The following is a 16410-nucleotide window of genomic DNA, read 5'->3' on the forward strand; positions in this document are numbered from 1 at the left end:
TAGAAAACATTTAAACACAGAATGAGACATGAAGTTTGTCACATATCACTTACAATGAAAGCACATTATTGCATAAATATTTCTCTGTAAGCAGGTGAATTTGAAAATAGCCATTCACCACCAAACTCCAATCAACATTAGCAACAAGCTACAAAATGGAAAAATTGTAAGACATTAGGAAGCCAACATGTTATTACACAACTGTATTTGAGAAGAATAGTTACATATGATTGCTTCTCTTCTATTAGCTCCAAATATGGTTAATGGCCTTGCGTTTTTATTGCGCTTTTCCATTTACTGCCACTACGCTATACAGTCCTAGTGTCACATATACCTCACATCAGCACACACATCCGAGATTTAAGAGCATAATGAAAACTGGTATTTAGACCATACGATGACATTCTTGCTTGCAAAGTGCTAAATAAATAAAATAAAGATGAAACCTACAGAAGGAAAAAAAAATTAAAAAGAAAAAAAAAAAAACATATTGCGAGAGAACAGAAAGTACTGGGAGCAACTCAACATGCATTGTCCTGTTCAAGGACACTTTGACATGTGTTTCATGTGGGGAAAATCGAACAGCTAATCCTCTGGTTCATGGACAACCTGCTCTAGATACAGCACGTTAAAACTGCAGCTATTCCTTAGCTGTAATACATGTAACTGAAAGAAAATGTCCTCAGTCATGTCTCTGTCAGATGGTATGCGGTCAAATGTGCGACTCCCCTCTGCCACTCATGCACCGAGCAGTGTCGGCCGAAAAACAGCAGACACTCAAAAAGCCTGTTCAGAACAGGGCAATAGCAGGGGGTACACAGACATGGTAGAACAAATGATATGTGCAGTGTTTTGAGCCAAAACCTAAGATGTACATTTTAGGAAATTGTGAGACTTCACATATACATTACATCTTTTCTGAATCAACACGTTAACATCGTTTTACAGCGAAGGATATAGAAAAGTACATACGTTACCAGTGACAAAGATGTATGCGATGATTACATTTATTCATAACGTGGATTAGACTTGCTTTCAATCTCACTTTTTTCTAAATGCAATATTTAATGCCAGCAGGTAGGCAGACAAAATTATTTCTCTCATAATGAGTCCCCACACTTTCTCTCTCTGCATGAACTTAGGAGCAACAGTGATATATAAATATAAATGAGGAAGTTTAAAGCAGACACTGTGTCTGCCATGCCTTTAGCCAGTGTCTGCTCCAGTAGTAGTTTAACCACTTCCGATATACAAGTAATTGGTGATAGCATTAAACGATATCCCATAAGAGCACTCAATATGGGAACAGACTCAACTTGCCTTTCCATAAGTCTATTAACTTTAGTGGTGTTCAGCATGTGGGTATGACTGTAGCGCAACAATACGATTGTATAGAGCAGGCCTATTCAACTGGCGGCATGTGGCCCACATGCGACCCAGAAGTAATGTCCAAGTGGCCCAGCTGGTGTTTCAGTCAAAAAAAAAAAAAAAAAAAAACAAACAAACAAAAACAAAACATAGACAATAGGCATTTCACAGGAATGTATGTGAAATTCCCACAATAGATCACAAAGCGAATGCGGCACTCCAGGTAGCAACCAACCCACGATGCAGAGCATTAAACTACTGATACAAACCGTAACCCCCTATGTCTGTGTTTCATGTGGTGCATTCACATGACAAACTTTTCTGTGTTTTACTTAAGTTCACGTTCCGTTGTTATGGCTCTGCTACTTCCTGTCTCACTCAACTGCATGTCAGAGACAGTTTCAATTACTTTGCAAATTATAATGGATGATAAAAATATATATTTTTGATTCTTTTGATACCTGGGGAAGAAACGATCTGGCGGTATTTAAATCAGCTCCACCTTTAAAGATCAACACATTAATAGTTGATTTAATGGTTTCATGTAGCAGTGTAGCAACATCTCAACTTGGAGCTCTAACACCTGTCCAAACCTTGATTTATAACACATCTTTTATTATTCTTAAGTAACAGGAGGCAGAAAAAAAGCTGCAAATCAAACAAAAGTCGCAAAAAAGTAAAAACTCACCCCTAAATCACAGAGATGTCTATTCACACTGGATTAGCATCAGACAACCTCTGTGTTGTGAGAATTATAGGCAGGTAATTTGCGATGTAATTCTTACTTTAGTAAGAAGAACTGGACTATCAGGACTTCTCACCTGGACAGAGAACAAAGTCATCACTTCATTACTGAGTTATTATATTTTAGGCGGGACAAGCAGCACGACACCGGGAGCAAGGCACCATGTTAGCCAGCTGCTAGCACAAGCGATTAGCCTTGCTTGGTAGCCTGGGCTAACACGGTATGGAGTGTTGGGTGGGCAGATCTCAACGTCCAGGCTGCCTTAGCTCTGCCCCAACACAACCCCTATGCCCCTATGGAGTATTCGTATGTGGACAGAGTAAAGCACAACCAACATGGTAATGGTTTTGTTGTTCCTATGTCAGATACATTTATTTTATTTGAAATGCGAAACTATTTTATTACCGTAAATGTGGGCACTTTTGGTTTTAAAAGATCTCAGTTTTAAAATGCGGCCCAACTGAATTTGTAGTTGAATAGCCCTGGTATAGAGTGTACCCTGTAGAGACTGTGACATTTTCAACGTATTTTTTTTTTTCTACAATTAAACCATTTAATATAATAAATGCAGGTTACAGAAATACTATTAAATACAGGCAGATGTTAAGGGAGAAGAGAGAAAGAGTGTCTTATTGATCACGTATGTGATCATTTTTGAACTGCAGAGTTTGCTAATCTGATTTTGAAGTCACGCACAGAGTTTTAGTTAATTTAGCATCTATGGCTGCAGGGTTGTTGTTGGTAGAGTTGTCACATGATATATAATGATTTATGTCTACAACTTTAGGTACAAGTCACAAAGGAGGCTCCTGAGGTCAGATGAAACTATGTACACACTGTCTGGCTTTTTCGAATTGTAGAGTGCCTTGCCGCATTCAGGGTTTTATTTAAGGCTGATATGACCACAATAAGCATGTTGACTGCTTTTAAAATACACAGTATGGTGAAGACCTATCCACCGTAGTTGTTCAGAGTCTCAATAATCACACAGTATTATCGCCGAAACATTTGATCATGCTCAAATTCCTTCTGCGGGAGAGCACCAAGTCCAAACATCCAGGCATTAAGAACAATCTCGAGCCACAAGAAGAACAAGGAGTACTGCACCACATGGTCCAACCCCCACAGAGTCTTGATGTCCACATCAAGAAGACAGCCAGACTGACAAAATCCACAGAAGAGGTTGCAAGTTCTCCACACATTACCAAACATCCTGGTAGCTTAGAAAACTGCTTGAAAGACAAAGAGTGGTGATACATGAGTTTTTTTTCTTTAGCTTTTCCCTAAAACCTTGATAACTAAATCTCTTTTCTTTTTATTCATACTGATTTTTGTTATTTCCACAAATGAAAGCCTTTGAAAAGAATTGTATTTCTGTATTTGAGTTATAGTACATGTAAATTATTGCAGCAAACACAGATCATGCACAGCATTAAAAACGCTAATAAGTGTAGATAGAGTGTTTCAGCCTATAAACACACTCTACTGTTCTAAGTTCATCTGGTCCCTGAACATAATATGTACCTCTACAAGCAGGTTGAAAACTATTGCACCGACAAGGAACCCTGTACTATGAATGACTACCTTGGCATGTCGTGTCTCTGTGGTAAATAATTAAAAACAGATCATTCATATTCTTAAGAGCCGATGCTTTGGGGTCAATGCGATGTTGCCTAGAATCCCTTTGTTAAGGTTCATGTATTCAAGAGGCCCAATAGCAGCTGTTGTTAGTTCTTAGGCAAGAGAAACTTTCATCCATTCATGGACACAAGGTCACAGACAGCAAATAAATCTACACAATGCAGATGTGAAAATGCTTGAAGATACATCCATTAAATATTGCCATACATTGCAGCATTGTCATTATAATAATTAAAAAAATATAGTGGCTAAACTGCTTTATGTGTGTGTGTGTATGTGTGTGTTTATCTTCATCGTAAAAGATCAGTTGTTTTTCTCCCTTTTGCACCAAAACATTGTTTCCGAGGCATTACTGCCTTGGAAACAATGACGACATTACTGCATTTTTTTATCTGAATGGAAAGATGTCTTCAGTCTTTGTGACAACTGTGGTTTTGTGTTCCTTTTTTTCTTTTCTCTTGCCATCTTTCCTAGCAGTCTTAGAATTTAAACTGTTATGCTTGCACACTCTGGTGTTGCCTAGCACTCTCCTTTTGCCTTGCACACAGCTGTAAATGCTTAGAGCCCCAGTCACTCACACAGGACACCATTTTAATAGTGACATGCTTATTAATATCTTGCTATTATCCGTATTTATGCTTTTGGTCTCGGAAAACAACTTTCTGCCCATTTGGTAAAAGCACTCTATAAATAAATTAGACTTGATAACGATGAATGATGCATAATCAGTGAAGAAAATTACAGGTACTTGAAGGTTCAATGGAAGACTGAATCTTTTCAGAGCTATTTAGGCTGACTCTCTGAGCCTAACTTTTAAACATCTGCATATTTGTGTTTTGCTTTCACAGCATCAGCCACCATCATGATTGGCATTATGATTATGAATGTCTAAGTCATTACAAAAACTAAAATGACCTGATTAACATTGCTGTACGCACACATACTGAGAATATGGAGTTGAATACACAGAAAAACAAACTAGACTTGCTGGCAAATGGTTATTTCTTCTAATTATTTCAAGAGTAATTATAACCATTAGGACATATTATCAGAAGGTTCTTACATTTAAATGTAAAATTCTGTTAAATGTAAAATGTAAATGTAAAAACAGCATTATTGGTCCAGTACAGAAATGCATTTAACACATCCATCTGTAGATCAGCGGCCCTCTTCTGTAACAACTAGAACACAGCTTTCCTGTTAATACCAACATCCATCTCAAACCTTAAACAATCTTGTTTTCAATCTTTTAATTTTCTGAGGCTAAATTAAGAACTTTGATTTAAAAAAGCTACACAGGTGCCTCACTCTCTGCAGACGTAGGAGCAGTAGGTGTCTATCACTGACTGAACTCCTTTTGCCAGTGACTCACTAAGTGCTGTGTATTAATATCTGAAACATGACCTAATTAAAAGGTCTGTAAAGGGAGGGGGCTCAACTTCAATTTTGCAGCACTTGAAGTGCATTCAGGTGCAAAATAAATTAAAGTCAATGAGATTTATACAAAATGACATAATACATGTCATTAGAGGACGTAATCATTGTAATTGAGTGATGTTTTATAGACAGTGAATCATTTATCCTTCGTAATTAATTTGAAATGCAATGTAAGCTCTCAAGTGTGTTTTTAATTTACATGATTCAGCGTAATGAGGTCAGGTAGCCTAGTGATGTAGCTCTCTTAGTATTTCAGTGGCTATTGTGGGGTCCAAAACAACTTACAGAAAATAGCTACATCAAATATAAGTTGTGATGGTTGGTTTCATGTACAGCTAATATTAATGGACAAACTTGTTCTTGTTAGCATAACCAAAAAAAATTAGGGGCAACATAATTATTCCCATTTATTCCCATTTTAACTGTATTATTAACCAGTTTTATGGTAATAAATAAACTTAGCTTACAGAAAGTATAGTATTTAATTTAAAGGTCACATGGATATGGTCAATAGTATTACTGTCATTATAGTTGAAGAACCAAAGCCTAACAAATACATATCCTAACTACTAAACAAACTAAATCTATTAAATGTAATTAAGTAAATATAAGTCAGTATGAATGATGTGACCCGTGCAGTTGACTTATCATTCCTTGGCCCCCTCTAATACATAGGTCTACGCTATAGACTGTATATTAAGTGGATGCCATGATAAATCCTCAAATGGGAATACAAAGCAAACAGAGTGTCTGTCTGCAGTAGGTCATAATCCCCACCTCCTCAGTGTAAGTGGACGAAGCTTGGGCCAAACTAAAACACTAAAGTACACGTCAAATTTTTCCAATGACAGTTTCTGTCATTTTCGGTAGTTAATACAGTATAATGCTAATGTGCACCAGGATGACTAACATTTGCCGCTGCGTGAAGTTGTCCCACATGGCCGTGAGAGTAGAGGGAAAATAAATAAATAATAAAGCACAGCGTATAATCCAACATTTCTTTATAACTGGTGGAGGTCGAGCAGAGCCCAGTAATAAACGGTAACAGGAATGAGTCTAGAGGAATTGTGGGTGAGTCATTGACTATGTGGCTCCACTGTTGAACCGTACTGCACAGACTCCAAACTCGCAAGATGGCACCACCATATCCCTGGGATTTCAGTCTCAGTTTGACCAGTGGAACAAAGTGTCATCTATATTTTCTACAGTTTATGGTGGACTCACTCCCTATTCATTGCGTCAGCATGTCCCAAATTCTAACTTGCAGCAGTTGTGATATTGCTCAAATCATTTGCTTTGATTTTAAAGCCAAATGATGGAAACATAATTCAAAACATAAATTAATTAATAATAAAAAACTAATATATTATTATTAAATAAATATTATGGTAAATCAAATACAGAACAGAGCAGCCACGGTGAATTTGTCTGCGATAAACTATTGCACAGCTTAACATATTTACATGCACATAATGGATAGTACAATGCAGTGTATTTGATAAAAATCTAATTACAGTTCTATAAGATTTACTCAAATACCCCTCTGCATAATGATGTAAGATTAGATCAGGCACTAAACAAACATATTCATAGCTTCCCAAGGGCACTATACAATCTGTTCCGGAGCTGAAATGATGAGGTGGGGGGGGGGGGGGGGGGGGGGGGGGGTAGAAAAACAAAAGGCTGCAGTTTACAATTTAAAATACTGATGAATTACAGGTCAACAACCTCTCAGTGCTGGTAAGGCTGGACACACGGAGTGTAGGACAGGAGAATAGGCAGGGGCAATTGTGCTGTACACTGTAATCTGTGCTTACCAGTGCGGCTCTCTGTGGCGGGGAGCAAATAAATCTGCCAAGCAGCAGTAGATTCATAAAATCCCTCAGGTGGCTCTGTTCATTTATCTACATTTTCCAGGGCTTCCAGCTGCCAAAAGCAGGTGGCACACTTTGGCTAGGAAATTGGCTGTTTTTAAGATCTAGAGCTCTTTAACGGGGTGGGGAAAGCAGACAGGGAGATGCTCGTAGGGGTTTTGAAGGGCAGCAGTCAGGTGTAGGTGTCAAGGTCGTGGAGGGTATCGAGTGTGCGGGAGTTCCACACCGAAGCCTTTTAAGGCCCTACAACAAAATTGTCTTATTGGAAAGAAAAACTGAAATTGAAAATGCATGCATTGCATTTTCAATTTCCTCCTCTCAAATTCAATATCTAGATTGGTGGTACACCCAGGGAGTTAAAGGCAGTGCCTGCGGGAGTGTGTGTGTGTGTGTGTGTGTGTGTGTGTGGGGGGGTCACACAATCAGATAAGAAATTATAGATGGAAATAATCTGGGGATCTACTTCCTCCCCTCCCTGGCCTGCTGCAAATATGATGTGGTGAAGGGGGAAATTAAAAGTCACCATGATGCACCTCATTGCAGCAACGCAACCACTTGATGGGGACCAAGGTGCTTCTTGGGATGAGCACTTGGGGACTCAAACAGCTGCTAGCTAACACAAACACTGACTGCTTGATTCATATTAATGTAACCTGGACTTCACTCCCCTGCACCAAACCACACACACAGCAAGAGTTTTTGTGCTCCTCAAAATTTTCTACATTTCTGCATAAAAATTACTCAAAACATTAACAGATTTTTCTGACTAGTTCCGACAGTGGACAAAGAGAACGTAATCAAAAACATGAAACAGATATATTGTCATTCATACATATCTTGTTTTCAGTATCTGCTGTGACCCCTTTGGGCAGCAATAACACTGACTGAAAGTTTATGGTAACTGCTGGAAATTTAACCCTTTCTTCAATGAAGAACTTTAGTTCTATAATGTTTGGAAGTTTTTTCACAACATTTCTATTGGATTAAGGTCAGGACTTTAACTGGGCCTTTCCAAACCATTAATTCTGTTCTTCTCCAACCATTCCATTCTTTTGTAGATAACTACTGTTCTTGGGGTGACGTTTAGATGCTGGAATGCAGTGCTTTTCTCTTAGTTGATGTTTAACAACAGATGGACAGAGCAGTGGATTTATCCTTCCCACTCTGTCATTCACCAAATGGTTGTTCCGTGTTCTCCTGATGGTGGATTCATGAACAATAGCATTACACAATGTGAGGAAGGCCTTTATTTGCTTAGAAGCTACTCTAGGTTCCTTTGTGACCTCTCTGACTATTCTGTGTCTTGGAGTGATCTTTGTTGGTCAACCATTCCTCTCAATGATAACAGTCAGCTTAAATCTCCTCCATTTGTTCACAATGCTGTGGATTTGCGGATTCCAAACTCTTTAGATGTGGTCTTGTAACCTTTTCCAGAAACACTGCAGAACAAATAGACTCTAATTTGGCCTTGAAATTAACCTTTAATCACTGAAATGCACTTAATTCTGCAACTTAATCCGGATGGTTACATTGGCTCATTTTATTGACTAAACAAAACCCTAAGTATAAGCGGCTGCTTTCAGTAAAAAATAAGCCTCAGATGTGTACACTGAAGCCCAAGCAGCATGTCAGCATATGGAACAAACTAAAAGTTTCACTAGATGATGAGACTACACGTAAAGTCATTAGGATTCATCCCATGGGGACCATTCTTTTCTTTTCTTTTACCAAACTTCAAACCCATCTATTTGGTAGTTGTTGGGTATTTAAGACTAAATACTTATAATGCTCATGTGGCTAATGGTAAACAGTTTTTGTTCATGGTGTCTTAATTTCTTTAATTGTACTACTTTGAAAGGAAACTCCTATTACACTTTTTAATTGCTTAATTTACCATAGGTGTTTGGGGGTTAGAGCTCGGGTTATTCCAGATCACATTTAATGCGTCTTCTACAGTGTAGTCAATAGTCTCGTATTGACACAGAGAAGTCTGTAATACATAAACATCCCACTCTTTTTGCATTTAATTGCATCTACATTTGAATTCAACTGTGGCTCTACTTGGCTTTCAGTTGCCTTGAAACAGAATGGAGTACAGGCGGAATGAAATGAGCATAAGCAAACATGGATATGAGTTTTCAAACAGCCTTTCCTCACTATTTCATTTTTTTCAAAAGAGCTTAGAGATTGACATGAATAACTTTGATGGTTTCTCTCCCAGCTCTTAGGGAGATGATGGAATACATAGAGCACGTAAGGAGAAACATCGATCAAAGCCATTCACGACTTTCAACACGCGGTACGGCATAAAATCATCAGGAAATTAGGCAAATTCATGACACCCTATTCCAACTGTGACTGTGTTCAGTGGTCTATTTATCGAGGCATGAAAATATGTCTTCTCTGGCTTTTTCTGTTAAGTGAAGTAGAGTATCACCATCTGCCTAAAATGTCCCTGGATATCAGTGGTTCTTGATGGTCTCTCCCAACACTGAAGGCATTATGCAGGAAACCAGTGTGATTACACATCATTAGAGGTGCTGCAATGCTGCTGACTATATTTTTTAAGAGCAGGTCAGGGGTAAGTAACAAGCACAAAAGTGCAGGATTGGCAGATTTCTTCCTATGCATGTGGTCAAGTCTTGCTGCATCACATCATGCCGACTTTGACACGGCTGCATTTTTTTATTCATTTATTTATTTATTTTCTACAGAAAAATGCCTTCAAAGCAGTATCATCTTGATACAGAAAGTAAGATAAAATCCACTGTAAGACATTAAACTCGGTAGCGGTTTTGTCAAGTGCTTATCATTTCAGGTAACTGATTAAGGAAATTAATAAATGCTGTAAATGTAAAGGTCTAATTTAAAACTGTGTTAGTATGTACAGTCATACAGTACCAAGGACATGACCTTGACACTGCAGGGTTTTTTCTCATCTCAGTATGGACTTCAACAACAGCTATAGCTTGACATGATATCTTAAATGAATCGACAAATAAATACCAAGCAGGCAGAATTATATTTCTAACAAATCACCCAAAGCAAATTAGCTCTTTATGAATATATGTAATATGTTGTGGTTCAAGAATCTGACATGTTGTCATTAGCTAAACATTCTTGCAGTGCTCAAGCAAATTGAAGGGAAATATTGTAAAAAAGCAAAAGAAACTGAACATTAGGTGCGTTTCCTCAACTAGTTACGAGCAAACAAGCCTGAACTGAACAGAGCGATCAGCAGGTGGCATCATAGACTACAAATGGCAACAACACAATAAAAAAATGTAGAGGTTGCAAATTAAGAATAAAATCCCCAAAAACTACAAAACCACTCCCCTTTGACAATCTAGGAGAAAAAGGGCTGCAGCTTCTTGTTTTTATCTCAAATAGTCAAGTTCTTACACGTAAGCTATCAATGGCCATAATTTCTGCTGCGCACAGACACAAAGAAATGATCCTAATGCATGCAGCAAGAACCATACAGCAAAGATGTGGAACATACACAAAGGAGAAATTATTCTTCTGCAGAAGCAGAAACCGCTTACAGTCGACTAGTTTATAACTCATTCAGTAAAAGTATTTCCATCTCCCATAAAGTCCAGTAAGTGTTTTGAAAAGGCGAGAAAAGAAAACACCTCAAGCGAGTATCAAAAACATTTTTTTGCACAACTGCGTACATATTTTTTAAAATTGTCAGTTCTAATTAACTTTTTCTAAAGCAATACTTCAAAAGTTACCATAGCCTTGGTTAGTATTGCAGTGGCTTTCCCAGATAACATAAACTTTCTTAATGTCTTTTAATGGTACATAAGACTTAGAATAATGCAGTGGACTCAATCCATTTGGAACCTCTTAGATACCTACCTGATATGCATCAAGCATGTTTGATATTATCTGATATCTTGAATGTAAATTATCTCTGGGCCATTGTTGGGATGAGTAACTTGATCATGTTATCAACTTTATAAATTATCAAATGAATTGGCTGATATTATCAGTTACTCAGAAACTGTTGGGCTGGGACAAAGCATAGTCTAACTACCTAAAACTAACTTATGTTAGTTGGCCGGTCTGTTCAGAAAGAGTTTGAGATAGTGGAAGGTAATGATTTGAGATGGGCTGCAATTTGACTTTGAATTGCTCAGTCACTTACTTATTTATAATAAACACTGAGCTCAGGAGACTATACACAGACATCAAAACAAAATTCACTCACATGCAGTATCATATATAAATGCAAAAGTGCAATGTGAATATTTCTTATGAGCAATAATGTAAACTCCAACATTTAGTCTGTTTACTTATTTACTTGTAGCTGTTTTGTATTTACTTATTTATTATAGATTGCTTTTTTTTATTCATGCTTTTGGTATCACGCTATCTTCTTTAGTGCTGTAAATCCCCCTGCTGTGGGGCTAATGCAGGATTATCATATTATCTGGCCTTATTAATTTATGATAAACAGAGGCTGCTAATCACCATTCCATAGAACCAATGTAGAGTACGTCACACATCCCCGCCAATGATTTCTGAGATAAATGTAGGTAATTAAAGTGGATCTATACCTTTTATGTATATGTGAATTAAGGTTTGTGTGTACCTACTTATGATGGTGTATGGCTCATTTGTTTGCTCATCTTCTGTGTTTTAATGGCTTTTTGGATGCATATTTGCATACTGCCTCCTGCTGCTGTCCATGGCTCTGATCATGACATTCTGCCAGACGTGGGGGGTGAAGGGAGGTTATGCTTTGGGCATCAAAGTCCCAACAAGTCTCTTAACCATGTGTTGCAATTTGGGAATAACAAATTATCTAGAAATTAAGCCACGTCTATGTTAATGACCTTGTGGCTGCATGGCTAAAGAGAAATTAATATATTGAGGTTTATTTTTAGACTGCTGTCTGCAGGTTCCTTGTCCATAAAACAAGGAACTTTTAACTGTTTTTATCTTTCACAAAATATTCAAATTACTTATCAGCTGATCAAGTATCTGTGAGATGCACTGGAACAAGCCTGACCCACAGAGCCCCCTCCACTCACCCAAAGCCCCCCACTAACAATATTCTGTTGCCAGACACCACAGGAGGCGAAAGGGATACTGACAGAACATAAGGAAGGTGGTCATAATGTTATGCCTGATAGGGATAAAAAAAAATCTCTACAGTATGGACTCCTATAATTATTAGCTGAAGAAGTAATAGCATTTAATAAATAATGTATTTCTTCTTTCCCAGTAGTATCAGCAGTGCAGAGGAACACCGTGTCAGAATTTCCACTGGAAGCCTATTAAGGGTAAATGACTGCCCAGATGTCCAATTATTTTTTATAAACTCCACAAATTTAACAGAGTATTTTGCAATATCATTCCTAGCAGCAGGAATATCTCGAACCAAGTTATTTATGAAAATGTGCTCTGACCTGCAGATTACCGCACGGCTGCTCGTGAGGAAATAAAATCAACAGTCACGGAAGTCATCTGTCGAACACTCAATCTACATCTTGAAACATGGCTCCCAGGATAGGAGTGGATGTAATTACAATGTGTATAGTCGGGGCTCTCCACTTCAACTAGGCTGATTTCCCATTTATATTGTACATATGCTGTATATATATGAAACCATTATCATTTTTATAGGATAAAATGAGGGAGAAAATATCTGCATGAAATATTCAAACTTCCAGTTGTGCTGTTGTGGAATGTTTTCACTTGAAATATCAATGTTCTTATAAAATAGAAACTGTATATGCATACTCATGTTGTTGGATACAAAATGATTTAACCGTGGTTACTAATTTTCCAATGAATCCTCCTCTGCCTGCACAAATGTTCCAATCTGTCATCATCAATCATGATCAGTTTTATAGTGTCTCCCATTGACCCCGTCATCTGGTCTACCTGCTGCCGCCCTTTCATATTCTTTTCATCTCATTAATTTAACAAATTTCAATTGTGTATGTTTTTGACAGGTTTCATTTTCTGTCTGAAATTTTAAATGGTTATTATCAGTGTGGAATTACGGACCGCCACCTCATGCATATATGTAAGGCTGAGTAAACAATGCAAGGTTAATAACAGTCACTCAGACATACTGTCACCCTCTCGCTCACAGATGTGTGCGCAGGCATCCACGCACAAGGAGAAAGGACAAGGGTATTTAGAGAGGGATTAAAAGAAAAATTGGAATTAGAAGAAAAGTGACATATATTTGTGTTCAACGGCATCGCTGGCAAGGCAAACAAGTCAGAGACACAGAGGTTCTAAACTATCCGAAGACGGATTAATCACCTCAGTATGAGCAATACAATATGCCAGCAATCAATCAAGCCGTGAAATGACCAACTGTGGCAGCAATCTATTCTGCTGTTTAGCCCCCTTTGTATATATTAATTCTTGCGGTCAAACCACCTCCACTTCAATCCACTCCACCACAGGAATCCATTTGAGTTGTAAAATGGCCTCTGGCAGATATGGTTTGACGGAAATGCCTTTTGAATACCCTCTGTTTATGTCTTAACTTTACATAGAACCCACTGATGTGCTTTCAACTGCTAACCAAAGAGCAATATCCAGTAAGTGTATTTTTTGTCACTGTTTTCAAAGTTTTGGTCATCAGAAAGAAATTCCATTTTCTTTCCAATTTTTTTCTGATGGCACGCAATCTACCCACACTGCCTTTGCATTCTACAGGTAGATCGACTTTTCTAGAGGGTACCAAAAAAACAACATACTGTTACCCTTTATTTAATATGAAGGACTTGTTAAAACAACCAAGCGAAAAATCTCAAACTATTAAGTTCTGCAGTTCATTGAATGACCACTTGATTGTTAAAATTTCCATCTTGACAGAAGAAACAAAAATGTAAACAGCAGCAAAAAAAAAGTAGTTTTAGTCTGTGGAGATCATTTTTCCATTGATCACAACAGTAAAGGAGTCACATGTGTTGGACCTGAGTCAGAGTTGGGTTGTGACTCTCCAAAAAGGGCTTGCAACCCAACTTTTAATTTAATAGTAGGCCTACATTTTTGCCTTTACTTAAAAATAAAAAAAGTTAAAAAAGAGTGTCATGAAGTGAAAAACCAAAGATATTTCTTCCATAAAACAGTAGCAAGTAGCTCTCAATACTGCAGGTAGTGGGGCACCAGAGCTGCTGAGCACCACATTTAACAAAAAAATAAATAAAAAAGTTTTCAATACCAAAAGTAAATCCTGGGTTATGAAGCAATGAGTTACTTTGAGTTACGTCGGTCAGACTGTGCACCTTGATATAACTAGGTTGGAATCCAAATTGGATGCAATATAAGGATGGTGACTGTATTCAAACACACTGCCCATTTCAATAAAAAGGCAAAGTAAACCTAATCAACTCACAACTTTCATAAATCAGTTCTTTCCCACTCCGCTGACTCAGCTACAAATGCACAATACACCAGACTAAGGATGTAAATTCAAAGTCCCTCAGTTGCTGCAAGGAATGTGTTGGGAAATAAAAAGGGCAGGTAAGTGTCCTGTGAAAGTTGGGCACCGGTCGAGTGATCTGGATGCAGAGAATAGAAGATCCCTGGGAGGCATTTTAGCAATAGTGTTGTGGCGTAAATTAAATTTCATAGAAAGCCTTAAAAAAACTCTTTTTTGAATTTCCCCAATGGGGACCAATAATAAAGTATCATCTTAAAGTCATTTCACTTTTAAAATGTATTTCTAATGAATAAACACTTTATATAGTTTATTAATACACGAGCTACTTCACAGGTCTGAAAAAACAACACAGCAGAAGTAAACTTCTCCTTCTTAACATGTGATTTCCTGTGGAGTGTTGATGTCTGTTGTGCATTGTAGATGTAGACAGTCTTGAGAAAAGAATTTAAATACAAGTCTCTACAGAATCAGAAGTGTGGCGTTGTTTGTTTGTTTGTTTTTTTATCCTACCGCCAAAGCAGATGAGCAGTGAGGTTCTTCATCCTGGATCTTCCTTCCATCGATACTGGAATGGGTTGGGTTGGCTTTCCATCACTTCTGTCCATGTTACTTCTGTAACAAAGAGCATATCTCATTATTTAAATGTTCAATAACAAGTAACAAAGTACAAATAGTTAGCACACTTAATGTGCTTAAGTAGATTTTTTAGGTATGTGTACTTTACTCGAGAATTTATTTTTGTGACAATGTTTTACTTTTACATTTGCATACAAATATCTGTATTTTCTACTCCTTACATTGGATAAAACATTTTTTAACTTCTACACATGACATGACGTAAGAGATGTGACACGATCGGACATGACTGGAGCATCAGACTGGAGAAGGAAAGTCGAAAGAAGAAGAGGGACAGTTAGCGAGCATGGAGGAAGGAAGTGAACCTGGAAGTGTTGGCGATGGTGATGCGTCAGAAAATTTGGAAAAGCAAGACCTTACCCATCCACAGCCTTATTTAAGAGAATTGTTTGATGTTGTAAGATTATCAATCAAGGTACTGTTTCATTAATAGCATTAATGGCAAAAAATAAATAAATAAATAATTTTCTACTTAAGTACATTTCAGAGCCTGTACTTTCTTACTTTTACTTGAGTAAAGGACTTTTACTTTTACCAGAGTAAAAATAAAAGTTAGTGAAGTATTTCTACTTTTATTTAGGTACAGAATGTGAATACTTCAGCAAACCTCTTTTAAGTGTATTTTTGTAATCTTATCAGCCATTACAGTTAACAACACAAATCCAAAAACAAGTAAAAAAAAACTAAAGGCTAAGTTGAGCTCTTCTGAGCTAATGTCACTGCTTGGCTTGCTGATGCCAGTTCCGTTAGCTCTAGGCCAATTCACCTGTATGTGCGTTAGCCTAGCACCTGAATGCAAATCATTTATTTATTTATTTTTACCTCGACTTACCACTTGGAGGGGAGTTCCACTCTGTCACCCAACTGCGAGCAGGACCACACTACCTAGCGTGTGTTAGCTACTGTCAAAGCACAAACTATTAGCCTTCTACTTCGATATTTACTTGCTTCCTACTAATTTATCAAGTTGACTTTTAACGGTGCGCGTTACGTCATGACGTTACAGCGTCACCCAGCCTCTGAGCGACGTCTGCGTTCTGATTGCCTAACGCACTTCCGCGTTTTTTTTCCGGTTTATTTCCGCGTTTGTAACGGTTTATTTTGAAATAAATAAATAAAATAATTACTAATATATGTAGATACAGTGTCAACAGTTATGAAACTTGAAAATATCAAGGCACTTTCATTTTCGAATAAGGATTCTTGTTTACAAAGTTGAATTGGGCCTTGTGGCTTAGAAAAAAAAGTCTGTGACAATGACAGAAAAGTGACTGCAGCATCATGACTTC

General features: G+C 37.6%; 1 long non-coding RNA gene across 1 annotated transcript in view; it reads right to left on the bottom strand.

Moving 5' to 3' along the window:
* LOC125005414 overlaps positions 1-16101 on the bottom strand; it is a 112817-nt gene extending 96716 nt beyond the window's left edge. Inside the window, exons 1-2 of the long non-coding RNA XR_007112445.1 lie at positions 15954-16101; positions 14996-15097 (exon numbers count right to left, since the gene is read on the bottom strand). This is a non-coding gene — a long non-coding RNA (uncharacterized LOC125005414). The remainder of the gene's footprint in view (positions 1-14995; positions 15098-15953) is intronic.
* Positions 16102-16410: the final 309 nt, after the last annotated feature.

Source organism: Mugil cephalus, chromosome 3 (assembly GCF_022458985.1).
Source record: "Mugil cephalus isolate CIBA_MC_2020 chromosome 3, CIBA_Mcephalus_1.1, whole genome shotgun sequence".
Lineage (NCBI taxonomy): Eukaryota > Metazoa > Chordata > Actinopteri > Mugiliformes > Mugilidae > Mugil > Mugil cephalus.